The sequence below is a fragment of the Mobula hypostoma genome, chromosome 2, assembly GCF_963921235.1.
Source record: "Mobula hypostoma chromosome 2, sMobHyp1.1, whole genome shotgun sequence".
Lineage (NCBI taxonomy): Eukaryota > Metazoa > Chordata > Chondrichthyes > Myliobatiformes > Myliobatidae > Mobula > Mobula hypostoma.
The window spans coordinates 99,578,081-99,599,375 of NC_086098.1; the positions used below are offsets into that span (position 1 = coordinate 99,578,081).

At 41.2% G+C, this 21,295-nt stretch overlaps 1 long non-coding RNA gene across 9 annotated transcripts in view; it reads right to left on the reverse strand.

Moving 5' to 3' along the window:
* LOC134359047 (uncharacterized) overlaps positions 1-3,246 on the reverse strand; it is an 81,491-nt gene extending 78,245 nt beyond the window's left edge. For 7 of the 9 annotated variants that reach the window (XR_010021020.1, XR_010021019.1, XR_010021024.1 and 4 more), the window contains exons 1-2: positions 3,055-3,246; positions 2,034-2,162 (exon numbers count right to left, since the gene is read on the reverse strand). This is a non-coding gene — a long non-coding RNA (uncharacterized LOC134359047). The remainder of the gene's footprint in view (positions 1-2,033; positions 2,163-3,054) is intronic. The other 2 variants (XR_010021021.1, XR_010021023.1) reach the window with 2 other exon arrangements.
* Positions 3,247-21,295: the final 18,049 nt, after the last annotated feature.

The following is a 21,295-nucleotide window of genomic DNA, read 5'->3' on the forward strand; positions in this document are numbered from 1 at the left end:
TAATTGCTGCCTGAGAAGAGACTTGGATCCACTTCAATTTGCCCACCGGCTCAAGTGGTGTTTCATTAGTTCTTCACTCAGCCCTGGAATATCTGACAGCAAACATGCACACATCAGGATACACCTTACCGACTATAGCTCACCATTCAACTCTGTCATCCCTTCAAAACTCATCAATAAACTTCATGAAATTGGTCTCTTACCTCCTTGTGCTATCGGATCCTTGATTTCCTCACTTGTGGACTCTACTCAGTTTGGATTGGCAACAACATCTGCACAATCTCCATCAGCACCGGTGCACCACAAGTTTGTGAAGATTCAGCATGATATCTAATACGGACAAATTTCTATAGAATTGTGGTGGAGGGTATATTGCCTGTTTGCATCACAGCCTGGTATGGAAACACCAATGCCCGAGAATAGAAAATCCTACAAGAACTAATGGATATGGCCTAGTCAATCATGGGTAAAGTCTTCCCCACCATCCGCACAGATCGTTGTCACAGAAAAGCAGCAGCCATCACCCAGGTCATGTTCTCTTCTTGCTGCTGTCATCAGGAATAAGGAAGCTGAGAACTCACACCACCAGGTTCAGAAATAGTATTACCCCTCAATCACCAGTGAGGATAACTTCACTCGACTTCATTTGCCCCAATATTGTACTGTTTCCACAACCCATGGACTCATTCTCAAGGACTCTTCATCTCAGATTCTTGATATTTATTGTTTATTTATTTAATATTATTATTTTTCTAGTTGTATTTGCACAGTTTTTACCTTAGCACGCCGGTTGTTTATCCGCTCTGTAGGGTGCAGTCTTTCAATGATTCTATTATGCTGCTTGGATTTTCTGAGTATGCACACAAAAAATGAATCTCAAGGTTGTATATGGTGACATATATGTAGTTTGATACTGAATTTACTTTGAACTTGCTTTATTGCGGCAGTTATAGTTTGACTGACCAATGGAATTGCTGTACCATTCCTTAGCTAACCCATTCACATAATTAGAAGCAAGCATATCTTTAAGGGCCACCTTAAAAAGAGAATGGTTATGTTTGTTAATATGTTGGACCATGGAGGTTCAACCATAGTCCAATGAGATCATCCATTAATAATTTATCATTCATTGGTAACTGTTTTGTATTTATGTTACATGAACTACAACAAATCAACCTTATAGCCTTTTCTGTCTGAAATTCTGCTATTGCTTTTGTTTTACCACTTTGTTTTTCATCCACAGTATATGTCCACAGAAATTACGACCATATGTCAAGCCCCTTCACGCACCCATCCATCAAATATCACACTCCTTTCCTTCCCTATTTCCATCCTCAATGTTCGAATCTTCATGCTGGTTGCCAGAATCTTGATGCTGGTTACCAGTTCAATATATCTTTATTGATTCAATTCTAATTTCCTTAGTTTGTTGATCCCTGTACAAAGTTAAATTTTCTCTCTTCTTCCATCCTGGATTCAATCAGTATGCCCATCATAATGGAAGCAACAAACAAACTTCCCATCCAATTCATTGCATTTGAGTGACTCACACAAATCTTCACTCTATTTATAATTCCAGTGCTGAATCTCCCCTCTCAGAAATCTCTCATCTACAACAGAGCCACAAAACCCAGCAAATCCTTTGCCTTCTCACAGATAACATCCTTCCATCCATGACCTTGTCATCAAATGGCACATAGATCCCAGTCTGACATAACCCTGTCTTCAGCAAGACAAAATAAGTCATTGCTCCTGACCTTTCCCCCACCAGAAGCACATTAAAAGGCTTGTGTTTTTCACCTCTAAGTTGTGAATTGCTTTCGGTGTTTATGTATTGCCAGTTGGAGTCACCTTGGACTCCGATTTTATCTCTAGCTCATTGCTAAAAGCTGTTTTCTCCAATGCACTGAAGCAAATAAACAGCTTTCAGGCCCTTTAAGCACCAGAGTCAGGCTTTATTCATCATCAGTGCTTTCAAGTCCCTATTGTTACACAGAATGGAGAGGCACTTGCTTGTTTCCAGGAACACTTACCTTCTACAAGGTAATTGGCTGAGCAGTGAGATAGACACCAGAACCTCATGATTTCTGAAGGGCTTCCCAGTATGCTGACAGTTTATGGCTTTGATCCGTTCATTCTACTGGAAGGGAATTGCAATGTTTCTAAAAACAAAAACATAGCACATCCAAAGATAACATTTGCCCTTTTCCAGAGTCCTGTTAATATAAATATAACAAGAGCTCCAGGAAAAAAAAGACAAAATGTAGAATTAAGCCACGCACATTAAGAAATTATTATTTTAAGTGTGTAAATCAGTTTGTTTGTTGTTTCCTCTATTGTTCATGCCTACTCAAGTGGAACAAGGACAGAACTGAAAGGAGAAAGAGGTTAACCAGAAGGAACACAATGTTTTTCCAAGTGTGAAGCCAGTCAATGTACAAAACACTAGATCACAATTTTTTTTAATTGTCAAATTTTCAAACTGTTTTTTTTTGTTTTTAATTGGTTCCTTTGCTCCTGTAGTAATGAAAGGTAATAAGTCAAAAGGAAACGGGCATGGCTGACCGTATTCATTCTGTGCATTTCACATATTTTACAGCACCATCCAAGCTGTGTGTTCAGTTTGCTATTTGATCAAACATAAGTAATAAGATGATTGACAAAAAAATAATTGTGGCTTGGATCCAGGCACTGGGAATATTAACTACAGCAGAAAGGGAATATTTAATTTCTCTGGTTTGATTACTTTAATAAGATGGGGGATATGCTTGAACATGGAGCTGGTTAAAATCAGACTGAATAATCAAGCTATGACTCAGCGAGTTCTTTAGGTCTGCAGTTATTTAACATATTATTTTCCTTAACTGAGTCTTTCCTTATAAGGTGGTATAAGAATCTAAATCGTCAAGCAACAATGCTTTATAAAACAAATAGCATATAAGGAATTATTTTAAGCACATTTACTGACAGGTATAACCCATATCAATAAGAATATTTTAAGTTTTGTTTTTCAATATTTGCCACAGACATACTCTCCATAAAATTAATACTTACTCATATTAAATATTGTATGGCCTGAAGGTGATAGCTTCCAGAAGGTATACAGCACCACAATGTTTGATTAATTTTACAGTGCTGCTTCAACAGAAGGCCACCTCTGCTGTTTGTTCAGGAACCAGCCGATGCTGACTGAACTATCAATTGACCAAGAACAGTTAAAATTTGCTCGTACTTATTAAAGGCAAGTTGTCCTCCAAGTGCAGTGTTCTTTTGGCTGTGAGAGAATGGTGAGAGCTTCAGATCTTACCTCATATCACATCACCTTCATTCCTGGTGTATAATCTGCCAATAGTATAAGCTCAAGCCTTTAATTTTCCTCCTGTCCGTTAACTATAGTTTTACCTAATTTCCTCTTACATGACAATTGCTTTATGAATGTAAAACAAGCCAAACTCAATGGAGTATGAAACTCATCTTTTAAAATATAGATACAGTATGCCAAGTTTTCTTATGCTGATCCTAATTCATTTTAATACCAACTTAGGTCAATTTAGCTTTTAGCAAAAGGTAAAATAGATGTCATTCATTTAGTTACACATTACACATTTCATCATTTATTTGAATATATATTTTTTAAAATAGGAGTCCACGGTTCAATATTACAATCAATTCCTGATTTCCCTCTAGGTGGCTCCCTAGTGCACCTAAGAAAACCTCAGAACAAATTTATCAGTGCTCACATGTAAATTAGATGTCAGTCATCACTTACTGTATTGCTGCACTCACCTTCAACATGTAAAGCAAGCCCTGAAGATATTAGATTTATACAAAAGCAAAAATTGTGGATGCTAGGAAATACAAATTTTAAAAGTTGTGGGAGCACTCTGCAGGTCAGAGAGCTACTGTGGAAGAAAAGCAGAATAAATGTTTCCACTGAGTGTCTGTTCCTTGGAAGAGGGGGGTTAGTTAATAGATTTGAATGTCTTTTGGCTCCAGTACAGGGCAGGGTTGACATGCAGTCAGAGGTAGCAAAGCTGCACATTCTATTCACCTGCTGGTCTCTGGCAGGAGAGAGTGAAATGTAGTCAGCTTTCACAGCATGGAGATCTCCATTATGCAACTAAGGATGGAAAGCTGTGAGGTGTTGCCAATCACTTCAGCTCCAGCAGGGAAAGTAGCCAGACTCAGATGAGTTCATTGTAACTGTCAGTTTGATAGCTACTGGCAGTATGGCCCTTCCTCTGACTGGAAGTTACAGCTGAAGCATGATCTTATTCAAATGCAAGAACACGTTCAGGATCTCATTCCTAACATACATGGCCTTTGTGGCAGCTGTAGTGTGGATGAGATGACTGACCAGCTCTTTGTGGACTGTGCACTTGCCAAGAAGATCAGAGAAAGGATGTGGGGTTCTTCTCAAGGTTCATCCCAAGCAGTTACATCATGGAAGATTCTCTAGTCTATGCATTGTTCTAGGAAATACATACTGAAAAAAAACATCAGTTACTACTGGAAGGTATCAACAATGAAAGACACTCCTTGGTCTGCTTAAATCTGATGGTCTTTAAGTCCAACCAAATGCAATGAGTGAATAATTCCAACTAGCACATTCCAGGCTGCAGGAGCGTGTGCTATGGGATGATTCACATAACCATCACAAAGACATTGTTGGGAAGGATTTCAATCTAAGGTCCTGTTGCCACAGGACACTGAGGGGTTGTATCGAGTGTACCAGTCTCTCTAATACTAGAATGGTAAATTGTTCAGAGAAGGCCTCATGTGTTGTATTGGTGCTTGCAAGTAAAATTCATTAACTTGATGATACAATGAATACACTGAATTGATGACACATAAAACGAAGAGGGGTACAAATGTAAGCATGCATTTTACACTGAGTTTCGGTGGGACACAATGAATGCACTGATTTGATGACATATAAAATTATGAGGGATATAGATGCCTGCATGCATTTTACACTGAGTTTGAATGGGACAACAACCAGAGTTCAAGGCTTAAGCGTGAACAGTGAGAAGTTTAAGGAGATCATGAGGAGAATCTTCTTCACTCTGAGAGTCATGAGAGTGTGGAATGAGCTGCCAGCACAAGTAGTCCATGGAAGCTTGATTTCAACATTTAAGAGAAGTTTGGATAGGAGGGATAAAGAGAGTTATGGTCCCTGTAATGTATGGATCTATTTCTTTAAGCACTATGTTTTGATCTGTTGTCTGCACACAGACATTGTTCTCTGTTTGCAATATGAATACACCCGTTAAAGCCATCTCCCATGTGTGTGCTTTTATTTGATAGATATGTAGCTGTGCACAGACACAACAAATTGATGACAAATGCTAACCTGGATGTCAGAAAATATCAGAAACTGCACCAGCAGTTACGGGACAAACAGTGAGAGTTAAACAGCACAAGAAAGCTGTCGGAGATGCAAACAAATGCGTGAGTACAGTGCATAATAATAGTGAAAGACACGTTGAATTTGAAGTGAAAGTAATGGGGAGTGGCTTCATTCAGGAAAGTTGACGAATTTGATAATGCTAATGAAGGTTGGGAGTCATATATTGAGAAGTTGAACTGTATTGTAATGTGAACAATATGGAGGTGCAGAATAAATCCCATACACTTTTTAGCTTAAAGGTGCAAGGATGTACAGTCTCTTACGCAACCTAGTAACCCATGAAAAGCCAGCAAGCAACACATTCAACAAATTTATTACAATTGTACAAAATCACTTAAGCCCTAAACCACTGGTAATAGCTGAGGGGTTTAGATTTTACAGAAGGAAACAGTCAAAAGATAAAAGACTGTCTGAATACATTGCAGAACTGTGCAAATTTTTCCCAGTGCAGTGACTTTAGAGATGGACTCTCTGATGTATTAAGGGTCAGGCTTGTATGTGGTATACATTGTCAAAGCACTCAAACAAGGATACTGGCAGAAAGAGCCCTAGCCTTAGAAATGGGCATTGACCATTACAACAGGAATTCTGCAGATGCTGGAAATTCAAGCAACACACATCAAAGTTGCTGGTGAATGCAGCAGGCCAGGCAGCATCTATAGGAAGAGGCGCAGTCGACGTTTCAGGCCGAGACCCTTCGTCCTGACGAAGGGTCTCGGCCTGAAACGTCGACTGCGCCTCTTCCTATAGATGCTGCCTGGCCTGCTGCATTGACCATTACAATATAGGTTAGAATGTAAAATGGACAAAATGTCCCTGAATAGTGCAAAAAGCCAAAATTGTTATCGATGTGGCAAATCCTCCCATGATACAAATGACTGATGGTTCAAAGAAAAATTCTGCAGGAAGTGTCACAGACAAGGTCACATGGAGAGAATGTGCAAGGCAGACAAAAAGTACGACCGATTGAAAAGTCACAAAACACAAAATTAAACAAATGTATAATGTTACCAAATGTAAAACAGAATCAGACAACATAGAGTCTGACAAAGTTAAGCTGTCATGCCTAAAACTGCATAGTATAACTGAAACAGATTACTAAATCATTTGGATCACAATAGGTGTATCTGGTGTAAAACTGAAAATGGAGCTGGATACAGGGTCAACTTTACCTATAATTCTAGAGGATGACGACAACAGACTGTTTTCTGAGACTCCATTAGAGAAGACCAGTGATGCTAAAGACTTACACAGGTGAAAAAGTGTCTCCCAAAGGCAAACTGAAGGTATGGATACCAAACACAGCAGTTAGAGCTATATGTCTTGAAAAGTGGAGGCCCGGCACTTTTTGGATGCAAATGGATGAGTTCTCAGTGTAGTATCAACAGGAAACAGCAGCCTAAATGGTAGCACTAACCAGAGACAGGCACAACTGCTTAATGCTAATCAGAAGGTGTTTGAGAAGAAAATCAATAAACCGATTGAAGTCTTGGCCAAAAGCTGTTCAGGATGCCAAAAGGTTCAAAACTCACCCCCACAAAGAGCGCTATACCCATGGGAGTGGCCGTCGTCACCATGGAAAAGAGAGCTTATTGACTTTGCGGGGCCATTCATGGACTCCATGTTTCTGATTGCTGAGGATGCTCATTCAAAGTGGCCGGAGGTTATACCAATGAAGTCAACCACATCAGCGAAGATTATCTCCACTTTAAGAACTATTTTTGCCAGAAATAGCTTACAGAATAAATTGTGAGTGACAACAGAGCACAATACACATTAGAAGAATTCCAACTGTTCAAGAAGAAAAATGGCATCAGACATTTCAAATCAGTTCCTCACCACCCAGCAACGAATGGGTTAGCTGAAAGCTTTATCCAAACCTTCAAGAAGTCCATTAAAGCAATGGAGAAGGAGGACGTTTCTCTACAGCATAAGGTGGACAACTTCCTTTTTGTGTATCAGAACTCTGTTCATGCGATGACAAATCAAACAACTGCAGTGCTGTTCATGAACAGAAATCTGAGATCTCACACAGACCTCTTGAAACCAGATCTACAGAGGGAAGTGCAGAATAAACAGTTCAGCCAGTTGCCAAGTGAAGCAGCAAAGAGCTTCGAGGTCGGACAGGAAGTCCTGTGGCATGATTACCGAGAAGACAACTGGACACCCGGTAGGATAGTTATTAAACTGGACCACTGATGTTGGAGATCAGACATGGAGACCTCATGTGGACCAGATACTGGATGTTCAACTGAAGAACACACCTAGTCAACTGCAGCAAACAAGGTGGACACATTACCATCACAGGACTTACCTCTTGGTGATGATGTCACTGACAGCAATGTGATACTAGAAACCGAGAATGTTGTTTTGGACAAGACACCTGCCAAGCATAATGCCACTCCTGAAAGAAACAGTGCACCACCCGAAAGACTGAACCCTTAGATTAGATTATGAAGACACGCAGTCCTCTTTTATTGTCATTTAGTAACGCATGCATTAAGAAATGATACAATATTCCTCCAGAATGATATCACAGAAACCCAAGACAAACCAAGACTAAAAAAAAGACAAAAACCGCATAATTATAACATATAGTTACAACAGTGCAAAGCAATACCGTAATTTGATAAAGAACAGACCATGGGCACGGTAAAAAAAAAAGTCTCAAAGTCTCTCCAAAGTCCCATCATCTCATGCAGACGGTAGAAGGAAGAGAAGCTCTCTTCCTGCCATGAGCTTCCAGCACCACAAACTTGCCAATGCAGCACCCTGGAAGCACCCGACCACAGCCGACTCCTGAGTCCGTCCGAAAACTTCGAGCCTCCGACCAGCCTCCAACACCGAGCACCATCTCTGCCGAGCGCTTCAACCCCAGCCCCGGCAACAGGCAATAGGCAAAGCCGAGGATTTGGGGCCTTCCCCTCCGGTGATTCTTGATCGCACAGTAGTAACGGCAATGAAGCAGGCATTTCAAAAGTTTCTCCAGATGTTCCTCCGTGCTCCTCACGTCTGTTTCCATCAAATCAGGATTGTGCACGGTACCTACTTAACAAATACAATATCATTTTGGAGCAGCTGCGATGTGATGTTAGTTATGGACTGTTATTGTGAAAGCATGTTTATTTGGAATATGGGTTTATGGAAGGGAAATCGAATGCTATGTGTATATACAGTTTTATATGGGAGAGGAAGTATGTGTCTATTTCCTTTAGAGCAATGGCAACCCCTGCCCACCCCCCAGCTCTACATATTGATTTGTTGTCTGTGCATGTGCTGTTGTCTATGCACACACATTGCTCTCTCTCGTTGCCATGTGAATACACCTGCTAAAGCCATTTCCCGTGTTGGTTTACTTTTATTTAATTGATATGTAGTAATGCATGGACACAACAGTCCCAGTGTAGGTCAGTGGGAGTGCAGTTTAAATGGTATTGGCATGGACATGATGGGCTGAAGGGTCTGTTTCTATGCTGTACATCTCTATGACTCTGAGAGTTACCAAAGAAACATACTGATTACACTGTACTTCCTTATGCATTTTTATGAATATATTTTATTGCAAAAATAAATATCAATAAAGTGCAAGAGTAATTAAATGAAGTATTCTTAGGCTGAGAGCTCTATTTCTTCCCCTCCTCCTTCTCCTTCCTCTCAATGAGAGAATCCCCTCCTAGTGACTGTTGTGTCTCCTAATATACATAAAAAAACTGGATAAGCTGGAGATCTAACATGAGAATAGGAGATAAAACTTGTGAAGCATTTGCAGAAGGAGAAATATTAGCATAATATTTGTGGTAGTTGACTCCCAGCAATGCTGCCAAGACACTAAGTAACATGGTTTTGTTTCATTGCCCACTTTGTAATAGAGGCCCAGGTGAACATAGGCCCTCAGTTCCAAAGGCAGCAGTCATACAAACACTACTTTCTCAGAGCTTCTGAGTGTTGGCTGAGATTGAACCACTGGACCTGAGGCAGGAACACTATCTCTTATTCAGCAAAAAGAAAAAAAAACACACAAAAACAGGTTTGTTAAAAGACAGCAATTTACTTGCATTAATTCTGAGTAGTAGCATAGACATGAAAGCTACCAATAAGTGATCTTTCTTAAAATCAAAAGAACTCTGAACCATTTACTTACAAGCACTTCCACTTTGTACTCTTGTATCATCTCCACAAGTTGTATCCATTTCAGCGTCCAGTGCACACACCTGATTCAAGCCTTTTGAACATGGAAGTCAACACTCTACGATAAGGAAAAGAGCCCTGTTCCCATTTTTGATGTGATCTAGGTATTGCCATGAAGGTTTCAGTCACTTCCAGAGGTAGAAGGGCAGGTAAATACCTGTCAGAATTTGAGTGCTGGAGCATTGTTATTGGTCCAGGAGCGGCATGATCTAGAATCCAAAATTATTTGATCAACCTTGTTATCCCTGCTTTCCATGACTGATGCCTTGTTCCCAACATGACTTAGGTTTGCCTTGGCAATACAGTCCCATTTTCCTCTACTGTCTCTGATTCCCGGCTTTGGGAAGTTCAGCATCATCCAGCTTTTAGACTGAACGTGAATCTGTTCAGGCTTACTGTTGTATTGTGTGGTGCAGTGGTGGGGGTGTGCATTGCTTCCAGACAGAGTGAATGGGTCAAATAGTCAACAGCGTGAATCTCACAATACACTTTGAATGCTTGAAGTTATAAATCAATCACAAAATCTAAGATGCAATGAGGGTCCTTTCTACTGGAACAAGTGAAGGGGAGTTTGAGGAGGCTAAACGGTTAGGATGAAGGGTTGCATTCCCTTGGTTACTGTGCCCTTACTCTAGATTAAAAGAAATTAAGATTCTGGAAACATTTAGCAGTTTAGACAGAATCTGGGAAGAAAGGTGCAAAGTTAATATTTCAGCTTGATGGTTGTTAATACTCTAATTTTCCTCTTCTTAAGTACTGCATGATCTGCTGAGTATTTTAAATATTTTATGTTTTTATCTCAGTGATCTAGTATCTGGTATTTTATATCAATGATGCTTTTATGTTGCACTTTCAGCATGTTGGTACCATATGAAGAGCCTTCGGTAGCTTTGGGCCTGTATGCACAGGATTTTTGAAGAATACGGGGGATTCTCATTGAAACCTACCAAAGTTTGAAAGAACTAGATAGGGTGGATGTGAAGAACATGTTTCCTATGGTGGGAGTATCCAGAGCTACAGGACACAGCTTCAAAATTGTGGGGTGACCTTTTAGAATAGAGGTAAGGAGCAATTTCTTTAGCCAGAGAGTAGTGAATGTATGGAATGCTCTGCCATAGACTGCAGTGGACGCCAAGTCTGTGGGCATATTTAAAGTGGAAGTTGATCATTCCCTGATTGGTCAGGGCATCAAAGGATATGGCAAGTAGGCAGGTGTACATGGTTGAGTGGGATCCGGGGTCAGTTGTGATGGAATGGTGGAGCGGGCTCGATGAGCTGAATAGCCTAACTCTGCTTCTATGTCTTATGGTCTAACATACAATATTATACTATTGACTCTATTGTGTAATTGAAACTCAAGGAAAAAGTTTCATCTTGTAGAACACAAGAGATTCATTGGATGCTGGTAATCCAGAGTAATACACAAAATACTAGAGGATTTCAGCGGGTCAGACAGCATCTATGGAAAAAATAAAGAGTTCATTTTTTCGGGCCGAGAACAGGACTGGGGAGGAAGGGGAAAGACACCATAATAAGTTGGTAAGGGAGGGGAAAGAGTACAGGCTGGAAGGTGATAGGTGAAGTCAGATGATGAGGAAGGTAAAAGTGGGTGCGGGAAGGGGGATGAAGTGATTAGCTGGGAGGTGATAGGTGGAAAAAGTTAAAGACTGAAAAAGGAGGAATCTGATAAGAGAGAAGATTGTGCCATCGGAGAAAGGGAAGGAGGAGGGGCACCAGAGGGAGTTGATAGGCAGGTGAGGAAAAGAGAAGAGCTAATAGGGGAGACAGAATAGGGAATGGAAGAAGAGAGACAGGGAGGGGAGAGAAATCAATATTCATGCCATCAGATTGGAGGCTACTCAGATGGAGCATGAGGTGTTGCTCCTCCAACCTGAGAATGGGCTCATCACAACAGTAAGGGAGGCCATGGACTGACATGTCAGAATGGGAATGGGGATTAGAAATAAAATTGTTGGCCACTGAGAAATCTGGCTTGTTGCAGATGGAGTGAAGGTGCTCAACTAGAGGAAGTTTTTATATAAACTACACAATAGCACACATTTATCTATGTTTTGTGCGTCTTCACCAGGTTCGTTAGGAAGTTAATGCTGCTTCACAGAAGAAGACTTCATGCAGGCAGCATTAAGACTAGCAATGTACAGCATATGCAGTTCTTCATTAACCTCTAACGCAAATTTACTAATGATAGTTTAACAGAAGAAATCAGTTTTTAGTAGTTAATTCACCACCAACAGTTACTGTCCAATTCCTAATTTTCACTGTCATTTCAGAGGCCATTTCAAAATCAATTGCACTGCCAGGTCACTTACAGGCTAACCACTGGTGAATCCATTTGGGTTTTTACAACAAAAAAATCATTTTGTGAAGATCAAAAACTGCAGAAGCTGGAAGTTTGAAATAAAATCAGGAAAGCCTGTAAATTCAGTTGGTCAGGCAGCTTCAGAGTTACAGAGAAACAGAGTTAACCTTTCTGGGATCCTTTAGTTATTTTTACAAATACTGACTTCTTATTCCAGAGTTATTTCAAGTCTCAAGATTCAAGATTGTTTATTGTCATTTGAGTACATGAGTGTAAAAGAAAAAAAAAATCATTGTTACTCTGGATCTGATGTAGCATATAAGAACACAATAAAAAAAATAAAAACACAATAAATATAAACATAAAAGTAACCTTACAAAACACAATGTTCAAGTAATTGTTTGAGTGTGTCCATATGTAAATTAGATTAGCTTTTATAGATGGTGGCTGTCCATCATGTCCGATGATGACAGGAAACCTGTACAGGAGCGTTTTTAAAATGGAAAAGTCATTGTACTGAGACAATTCCACTCTCTTGACCTCAGAAGGCTGGGTACAGTGGTACAACCAACTGGTGTCTTCCTTGGTTGCAGTCGATGGCCAGGACATCTTCTGTGCTTTGTCATGCCCTTTGCTCTCCACAGAGCATTGCAGAACTGCATTTCTGGCCATTGGATCTCACTGTCCAGTCTGCCAGAGCTGACTTTGCATGCTAGAACAGGCGTGTCCTTACCTCACTGGGGTACGAGGCCACCAGCTACTCTCGCATGGTTTAGCCCATATGTTGAAACAGTGTTTCAGGGTGTGGCTGCTGTCACATGCAAACAGCTACTTGGAGCCACAGGTGAGAGCTGAAGGTCCGGTGGGGACCAAAGGTGAGTGAGCTGCGCCAAAATGGACATGACAAGCCCCTTCACCCGAGGTGCTTCACCTCCCTGGACACCCCATACACCCCGTATATACATAGTCTGATTGCACGTACATAAAGTGAAGCTAAATAACTCTACTAGGTAGCAGCAGGGCTCATGAAAATATGGTAGGACAGTGATTATGTTAGTGTAGGTATGGGCTGTGGAACGCAAGTGTAAAGTGGCTGTGCATGGGGGGGTCGCGAAGGATGTAGAGAGGGGTGGCTGATTTGTAGCTAGTGGTGATGGGGTGAGCTAATGGGTGGAATTATTGATCAGCCTGATGGCTTGTGGGAACTAACTGTTCATGAACAATTTCATAAATTCAATTAAATTCTCCAGCTGCCGCAGTGTGATTTGAACATATGGTTATCAATTTTCTGTAATATATTTTTAAAAGATTGTTAGCAATTTTCTTTGACGTATTAACAACTTTGAAAATTGCCTTTTACAGAAAGGGTGCTTCAGTTTTCAGCAGATACTTTGGAAATGCTCAGCTACAAATATCTGGAAACAGCAGTAATGTTCAGGAGGAATATCAATAGGTATGACATAGGTTTCCTGAGTTACGTTACGTGCTCCAGCAAAGCCGTTTCAACACATCCATTGTCTGTGCTTTACAAAATGGGATGAAGATCAGAGCAATGCTACTAGTTCTAAACATACTCCAGGAGTGGAAAGAATTGTGTGCAAAGCTTGATCACAAGCATTTTGAATGCACTTTCTGCATTGAATTCAAACACTGAAGTGTCATGTTGTGAACACAGAAACTCAGAGTAAGTGCCAGCATAAAGAAATTGGCAGCGGCAATTAATTTAACTGTAGGCAGTTAATCAGTCAAAGTCTGCTGAACATTGGTGTGTCAATTGTTCAAGAATTACTTCAGATAATCCTGTGTAATGCTGGTTGATGTAACAACAGGAGGCCTGAACAACTAAATCTCAGCAGCAAGCCTTTACACTGCTGACAAATTAGATCAGTCATTCATGTAAGAACATAGAAAGAGAAGCAGGAGTCCGCCAATTGGCCCCCTGAAGCATTTTCTGCCACTGAGTAGGATCGTGGGTATTGCCATGCCTTGTGTCCACATTTCTGGCCAATCAGCTCTCCAAAATCCATTGATGCCAATATATTCTAGCCAGTTTTCAAAGATGGGGAATTTCTTTTATCAGAGTGGAAAACAGATCAGTGATATCAAATACAGCTTTCAACACCTTTAGCAATTTATAGAAAGTATCTCTATTGATAGACTTCCACTACCCTGGTCTCCAACCATGTCTGCCTTTCTCATTTTGTAATACTATGGGATAATTTTAACTCTTCCTCCAACCTCTGACTATCAGAAAAGGGTATACTCTGACTTGATTCCCAGGAAGGAACAAGCTTTTCCATGGCTTGGAAAGGGTCATGCTCTGAAAATATTTAACCATCATTGTTTTAATGACAAAGCTTCCATGAATCTGGCAAGTTTAGTTTTTCCTCTGATTTTCTTTTTCAGATGTTTGCAAACTGTGATGCTGGTTACCAATTCATACTCTGCCACAAGGTCAGATAAATTGAATCAATAAAGGAAATGATTTGTTATTATCATTGATTCATAAGGTTCACATTATTGTGAATCTTACTTCAGTGGTGGCCAAACTATTGGAAAAGATTCTTAGAGGCAGGATTATGACCATTTAGAGAAACATAGTCTGATTAGAGATCGTCAGCATGGCTTTGTGATGCGTAGGTCATGCCTCCCAGCCCTGACTGAATTCTTTGAAGATGTGACAAAGCATATTGATGAAGGTAGAGCACGAGATGTGTTGTATATAGATTTTAATACAGTATTTGATGATGTTCCCTACGTAAGCTTATTCAGAAAGTCAGGAGGCATGGAATCCAAGGAAACTTGGCTGTATGGATTCAGAATTGGCTTGGTTTGCCAATTCAAGATAGAGGGTTGTTGTCGAAGGAAGGTTTTCTGTCTGAATGTCAGTGACCAGTAGTGTTCTGCAAGGATCTGTTCTTGGACCCTTGCTCTGTGATTTTTATAAATGACGTGAATAAGGAAGTAGAAGGATTGTTTAGTAACTATGCAGAGGTGGAGTGGTAGATTATGTAGAAGATTGTTATAGTTTACGACGGGACATAGAACGAATGCAGAGCTGGCTTACAAAGTGGCAGATGGAGTTCAACTCAGAAAATGTGAAGTGATTCATTTTGGAAGGTGGAATTTGAAGGCAGGATACAGAGTTAATGAAGGGTCTTAGCAGCATGGAAGAAGAGGGATTTCCACTGATTTCTCAAAGCTGCTGCACAAGTTGATAGCGTGGTTTAGAAGGCCCATAGTTTTTTGCCTTCATTAGTCAGGAGATTAAGTTCAAAAGCCATGAGGTAATGCTCTATAAAGCACTGCTCTGCCTATACCACACTTGGAATATTATGTTCAGTTCTATACTGACAAGTGTGAGGTATTGCACGTTGGAAGGACAAACCAACGTAGAACATACAGGGTTAATGGTAAGGCACTGAGGAGTGCAGTGGAACAGAGGGATCTGGGAATACAGATACAAAATTCCCTAAAAGTGGTGTCACAGGTAGATAGGGTCGTAAAGAGAGCTTTTGGTACATTGGCCTTTATTAATCAAAGTATTGAGTATAAGAGCTGGAATGTTATGATGAGGTTGTATAAGGCATTGGTGAGGCCGAATCTGGAGTATTGTGTTCAGTTTTGGTCACCAAATTACAGGAAAGGTATGAACAAGGTTGAAAGAGTGCAGAGAAGGTTTACAAGGATGTTGCCGGGACTTGAGAAACTCAGTTACAGAGAAAGGTTGAATAGTTTGGGACTTTATTCCCTGGAGCGTAGAAGAATGAGGGGAGATTTGATAGAGGTATATAAAATTATGATGGGTATAGATAGAGTGAATGCAAGCAGGCTTTTTCCACTGAGGCAAGGGGAGAAAAAAACCAGAGGACATGGGTTTAGGGTGAGGGGGGAAAAAGTTTAAAGGGAACATTAAGGGGAGCTTCTTCACACAGAGAGTGGTGGGAGTATGGAATGAGCTGCCAGACAAGGTGGTAAATACGGGTTATTTTTTAACATTTAAGAATAAATTGGACAGATACATGGATAGGAGGCGTATGGAGGGATATGGTCTGCGTGCAGGTCAGTGGGACTAGGCAGAAAAATGGTTCGGCACAGCCAAGGAGGGCCAAAAGGCCTGTTTCTGTGCTGTAGTTTCTATGGTTTCTATGGTTTCTGGTCACCTCATTACAGACAGGATGTGGAAGCTTTAGAGAGGGTACAGAAGGTCCATGATGCTGCCCAGATCAGAGTGCAAATTTTATGAGGATAGAGTCCTATGTAGTTATTGGACTGTACTTACTTATTACACTACTTATATTGCACTCCTTCAGTTATCTCTGCGTTCTTTTTTGTTGCTGATTGGTGGGTTGGGGTTCCCAGTGAGTGATGTTAGTTTTTGTGCAAGGGAGAGTTTGGCGATTTGGCGTCAGATGTTCTTGTTGTTTTTCTGTGTAGGCGATTTGTGTGTGAGAGAAGGAGTTAGGGGATTTGTTACTATTGTCGTTGTTTCTGAGGGGGAGGGGGTTGAGGGTTTGATTTTATTGTCACTGTTTTATGTGAGGGAGGGCTTGGGAGTTTGGGGTTTGACCTTCTGGCAGCCATTTTCTGTGTGGTTAATGAGTTAGCTTTTCTATGAGGGAGGGGGTAGGGGGTGTAGAGTTTGTGAGTTTTGTTCCTTTTTCCTTTTCATGCAGGGAGGAGCATGGATGACTTCTCTTTTCTGTAGTTCATGGCTATTTGAACCTTTGAACCATAGAAAACTACAGCACAGAAAGGAGCTTCAACCCATCTAGTCTGTGCTAACTTATTTATACTGCTTACTCCCGTCAAACTGCAACCGGACCATAGTCTGAATACCATTCCCATTCATGTACCTACCCAAAATTCTCTTAAACGTTAAAATCAAAATTCCTTCTGCCACTTGCACTGGCAACTCTCAACCCTCTGAGTAAAAATGCTTCCCCTCATGTTCCCCTTAAACATTTTAGCTTTCACCCTTAACCCATGATCTTTAGTTTAGTCTCACCCAACCTCAGTGGAAAAAGCCTGCTTGCATTTACCCTTTCTATACCAATTATAATTTTGTACTCCTCTATCAAATCTCCTCTCAATCTTCTATGTACTAGGGAATAAAGTTCTAACCTATTCAATCGGGTCCTCCAGCCCTGGCAACATCCTTGCAAATTTTCTCTGTACTCTTTCAAACTTATTTACATTTTTCCCATAGGCAAGTGACCAAAACTGCACACAATGCTCCAAATTTGGACTCACCAACATTTCATCCAACTTCAACATAACATCTCAACTCCTGTACTCAATAGTTTGATCTATGATGGCCAATGTGCCAAAAGCTGTCTTTATGACTCTATCTACCTTTGATGCCACTTAAATGAATTATGGGCCTGTATTCCCAGATCCCTTTGTTCTACCACACTCCTACCACTCACTGTACAAGACCTATCCTGGTTGGTCCTCCCAAAGAGCAACACCTCACACCTGGCTGCATAATATTCCATCTGCCACTTTTCAGCCCATTTTTCCAGCTGGTCCAGATTCCGCTGCAGCTTTGAAAGTCTTCCTCACTCTCCACTACACCCTCAATCTTGGTGTCACCAGCAAATGAGATGATCCAGTTAACCACATTATCATCTAGATCATTGACAAAGATATAGAAGCAGAGTTACAACAGCACTCAATGCTGAATTCTTCGAGTTCTTCTGCAAAAACAGTTTAAATTCTACCTTTGATACAAACATAGTAACACAGAAAACTTATAGCACAATACAGGCCCTTCAGCCCACAATGCTGAGCTGGACATGTACTTACTTTAGAAATTAATTAGGGTTACTCATAGTCCTCTATTTTTCTAAGCTCCAGCAGCCTCTTAAAAGACTCTACTGTATCCACCTCCACAACAGTCGCCGGCAGCCCATTCCACGCACTCACCACTCTCTGCAAAAAAAACTTACCCCTGGCATCTCCCCTGTACCTACTTCTAAACACCTTGAAACTGTGCCTTCTCATGTTAGCCATTTCAGCTCTACGGAAAAGCCTCTGACTATCCACACAATCAATGCTTTTCATCATCTTATACACCTCTATCAGGTCAATTCTCATCATCCGTTGCTCCAAGGAGAAAAGATCAATTTCACTCAACCTATTCTCATAAGGCATGCTCCCCAACCCAGGCAACATCCTTGTAAATCTCCTCTGCACCCTTTCTGTAGTTTCCACATCCTTCCTGTAGTAAGGTGACCAGAACTGAGCACAATACTCCAAGTGGGATCTGACCAGAGTTCTATACAGCTGTAACATTACACCTCAGCTCTTGGACTCAATCCCTTGTTATGAAGGGCAATGCACCGTATGCCTTCTTAATCACACAGTCAACTTGTGCAGCAGCTTTGAGTGTCCTATGGACATGGACCTCAAGATCCCTCTGATCCTCCACATTGCCAAGAGTCTTACCATTAATACTATATTTTGCCATCATATTTGACCTACCAAAATGAACCACTGCACACTTATCTGGGTTGAACTCCATCTGCCACTTCTCAGCCCAGTTTTGCATCCTATCAATGTCCCGCTGCTAACCTCTGACAGCCCTTCACGCTATCCACAACACCCCCAACCTTTACGTCATCAGCAAATTTACTAACCCATCCCTCCACATCCTCATCCAGGTCATTTATAAAAATCACAAAGAGAAGGGGTCCCAGAACAGATCCCCGAGGCACATCACTGTTTACCGACCTCCATGTGGAATATGATCCACCTACAACCAGTCTTTGCCTTCTATGGGCAAGCCAATTCTGGATCCAAAAATTCTAGTCCCCTTGGATCCCATGCCTCCTTACTTTCTCAATAAGCCCTGCATGGGGTAACTTATGGTTCAATCCTGGTCATATTACGATCAAGGAACGTGTTTGTAGACCAGATATTGAAATTTTTGCTGTTGGAGTCCGGCCATATTCCACCAAGATACAACTCTGGGCGTCACGGGAGGTTGTTCCTGCCTGTGGCCATCGAACTTGCAGCTCCTCCCTTGGAGGGTCAGACACCCTGAGCCAATAGGCTGGTCCTGTACTTATTTCCATCTGGCATAGTTTGCATATTGTTGTTTGATTGTTTGTGGTTTTTGTATTGCTATATTTATGCTCTATTCTTGGTTGATGTGGCTGTAACAAAACCCAATTTCCCTCGGGATCAATAAAGTATATCTATCTATCTATCTTATCAAAAGCCTTGCTGAAATCTATATACACCAGTGGTCCCCAACCACCGGGCCGTGGACTGGTACCGGGCTGCAAAGCATATGCTACTGGGCCATGAGGAAATGATATGAGTCAGCTGCACCTTTCCTCATTCCCTGACACGCACTGTTGAACTTGAACATGAGGTTGCCAACTGTCCTGTATTTGCCGGGACATCCCGCATATTGGGCTAAATTGGTTTGTCCAATACGGGACTGCCCTTGTCCCGTATTTCCCCCGCTAAGGTAGAGCATTCCTATGAAACCTTTCGTTCTGAAATGGCGTAAAGTGAAGAAGCAATTACCATTAGTTTATATGGGAAAAATTTTTGAGCGTTTCCAGACCCAAAAACTAACCTAACAAATTATACCAAATAACACATAAAACCGAAAATAAATAACACTAACATATAGTAAAAGCAGGAATGATATGATAAATACACAGCCTATATAAAGTAGAAATAATGTATGTACATTGTAGTCAGGAAGATGAAGGCAAAACCGATTAGCGGGCAAAAAATTGGCACATACGCGCATGCGCACGTCACGCAAGCGCACACAGGTGCCCATGCAAGGCTTCATGGTCATGGTAGTCTTTCCTGGGGTAAAGTGTCCCAGGATTTGACTACTACTTTTGTCCCGTACTTGGGAGTTAGAAAGTTGGCAACCCTAACTGTGAAAGACATGTTGAGATGAGTTTAACCCTACTTGAACAACCCCCTCCGGTCAGCCAGTCCGTAAAAATATTGTCAATATTAAACTGGTCCGCGGTGCAAAAAAGGTTGGGGACCCCTGTCCTATTGGGAATGAGAAATGGCAGGTGACAGAGGGTTTTGTAGTGGAACTGGTGATCACAATCGGAATTAGGTTTAATATCACTGCCATATTGTGTGAAATTTGTTACATGGCAGCAGGACATTGCAGTACATAATAAACTGTAAATTACAGTAAGTATATATTTAAAAAGTTAAATTAAATAAGTGATGCAAGAAAGAGAAAAAAATACCAAGGTGGTATTCATGGGTTTATTGTCCATTCAGAGATCTGATGGCTGAGGGGAAGAAGCTGTTCCTGAATCACTGAGTGTGTGTCTTCACACTTCTGTACATCCTCCTTTATAGTAGCAATGAGAAGAAGGTACGTACTGGATGAGGGGGTCATTAATGATGGATGCTGCCTATTTGAGGCATTGCTCCTTAAAGATGCAACCAGTCAGAATGCTCTCCATGGTACATTTGTAGAAATTTGCTGGAGTCTTTGGTGATGTACCAAATCTCTTCAAACTCCTAATGAAGTATAGCCGCTATTGTGCCTTCTGTGTAACTGGATCAATATGTTGGGCCCAGGATAGATCTTCAGAGATATTGCCATCCAGGAACTTGAAATTGCTCACCTTTCCATTGCCTATCCCCCGAGGAAGATTGGTGGGTGTTCCCTTTCCAAAGTCCACAATCAATCCTTTGGTTTCACTGACATTGAGGGCAAGGTTGTTTCTGCAACAGCACTCAACCTGCTGATCTATCTCACTCCTGTGCACCTTCTCGTTACCATCTGAAATTCTACCAACAATAGTTGTGTCGTCAGCAAATTTATAGATGGTATTTGAGCTATGCCTAGCCACACAGTCATGGTATAGAGAGAGTGGAGCAGCGGGCTAAGCACACATCCCTGAGGTGCAGCAGTGTTGATTGTCAGTGAGGTGGAGGTGTTATTTTCAATCCGCACAGACTGGGGTCTCTGGGTGAGGAAGTCGAGGATCCAGTTGCAGAAGAAGGTACAGAGACCCAGGTTTTGGAGCTTTTTGATCAGACCTGTAGGAATGGTTGTGTTTAAGGCTGAGTTGCAGTCAATAAGCAGGATTCTGACATAAGTATTAGCATTGTCCATGTGACCCAAGGCCGCAAGAAGAGGCAATGAGATCACATCCGCTGTAGACCTATTGTGGCAATAGGCAAATTGCAGTGGGTTCAAGTCTTTGCTTAGGCAGTAGTTTATCCTAGCCATGACCAACCTCTCAAATCACTTCACCACCTTAGATATGAGTGCTACTGGATGATAGTCATTAAGGCAGCTCACCCTGCTCCTCTTGGGCCCTGGTTTGACAGCTGTCCTTTTGAAGCAGGTGGGAACTTCTGACTGTAGC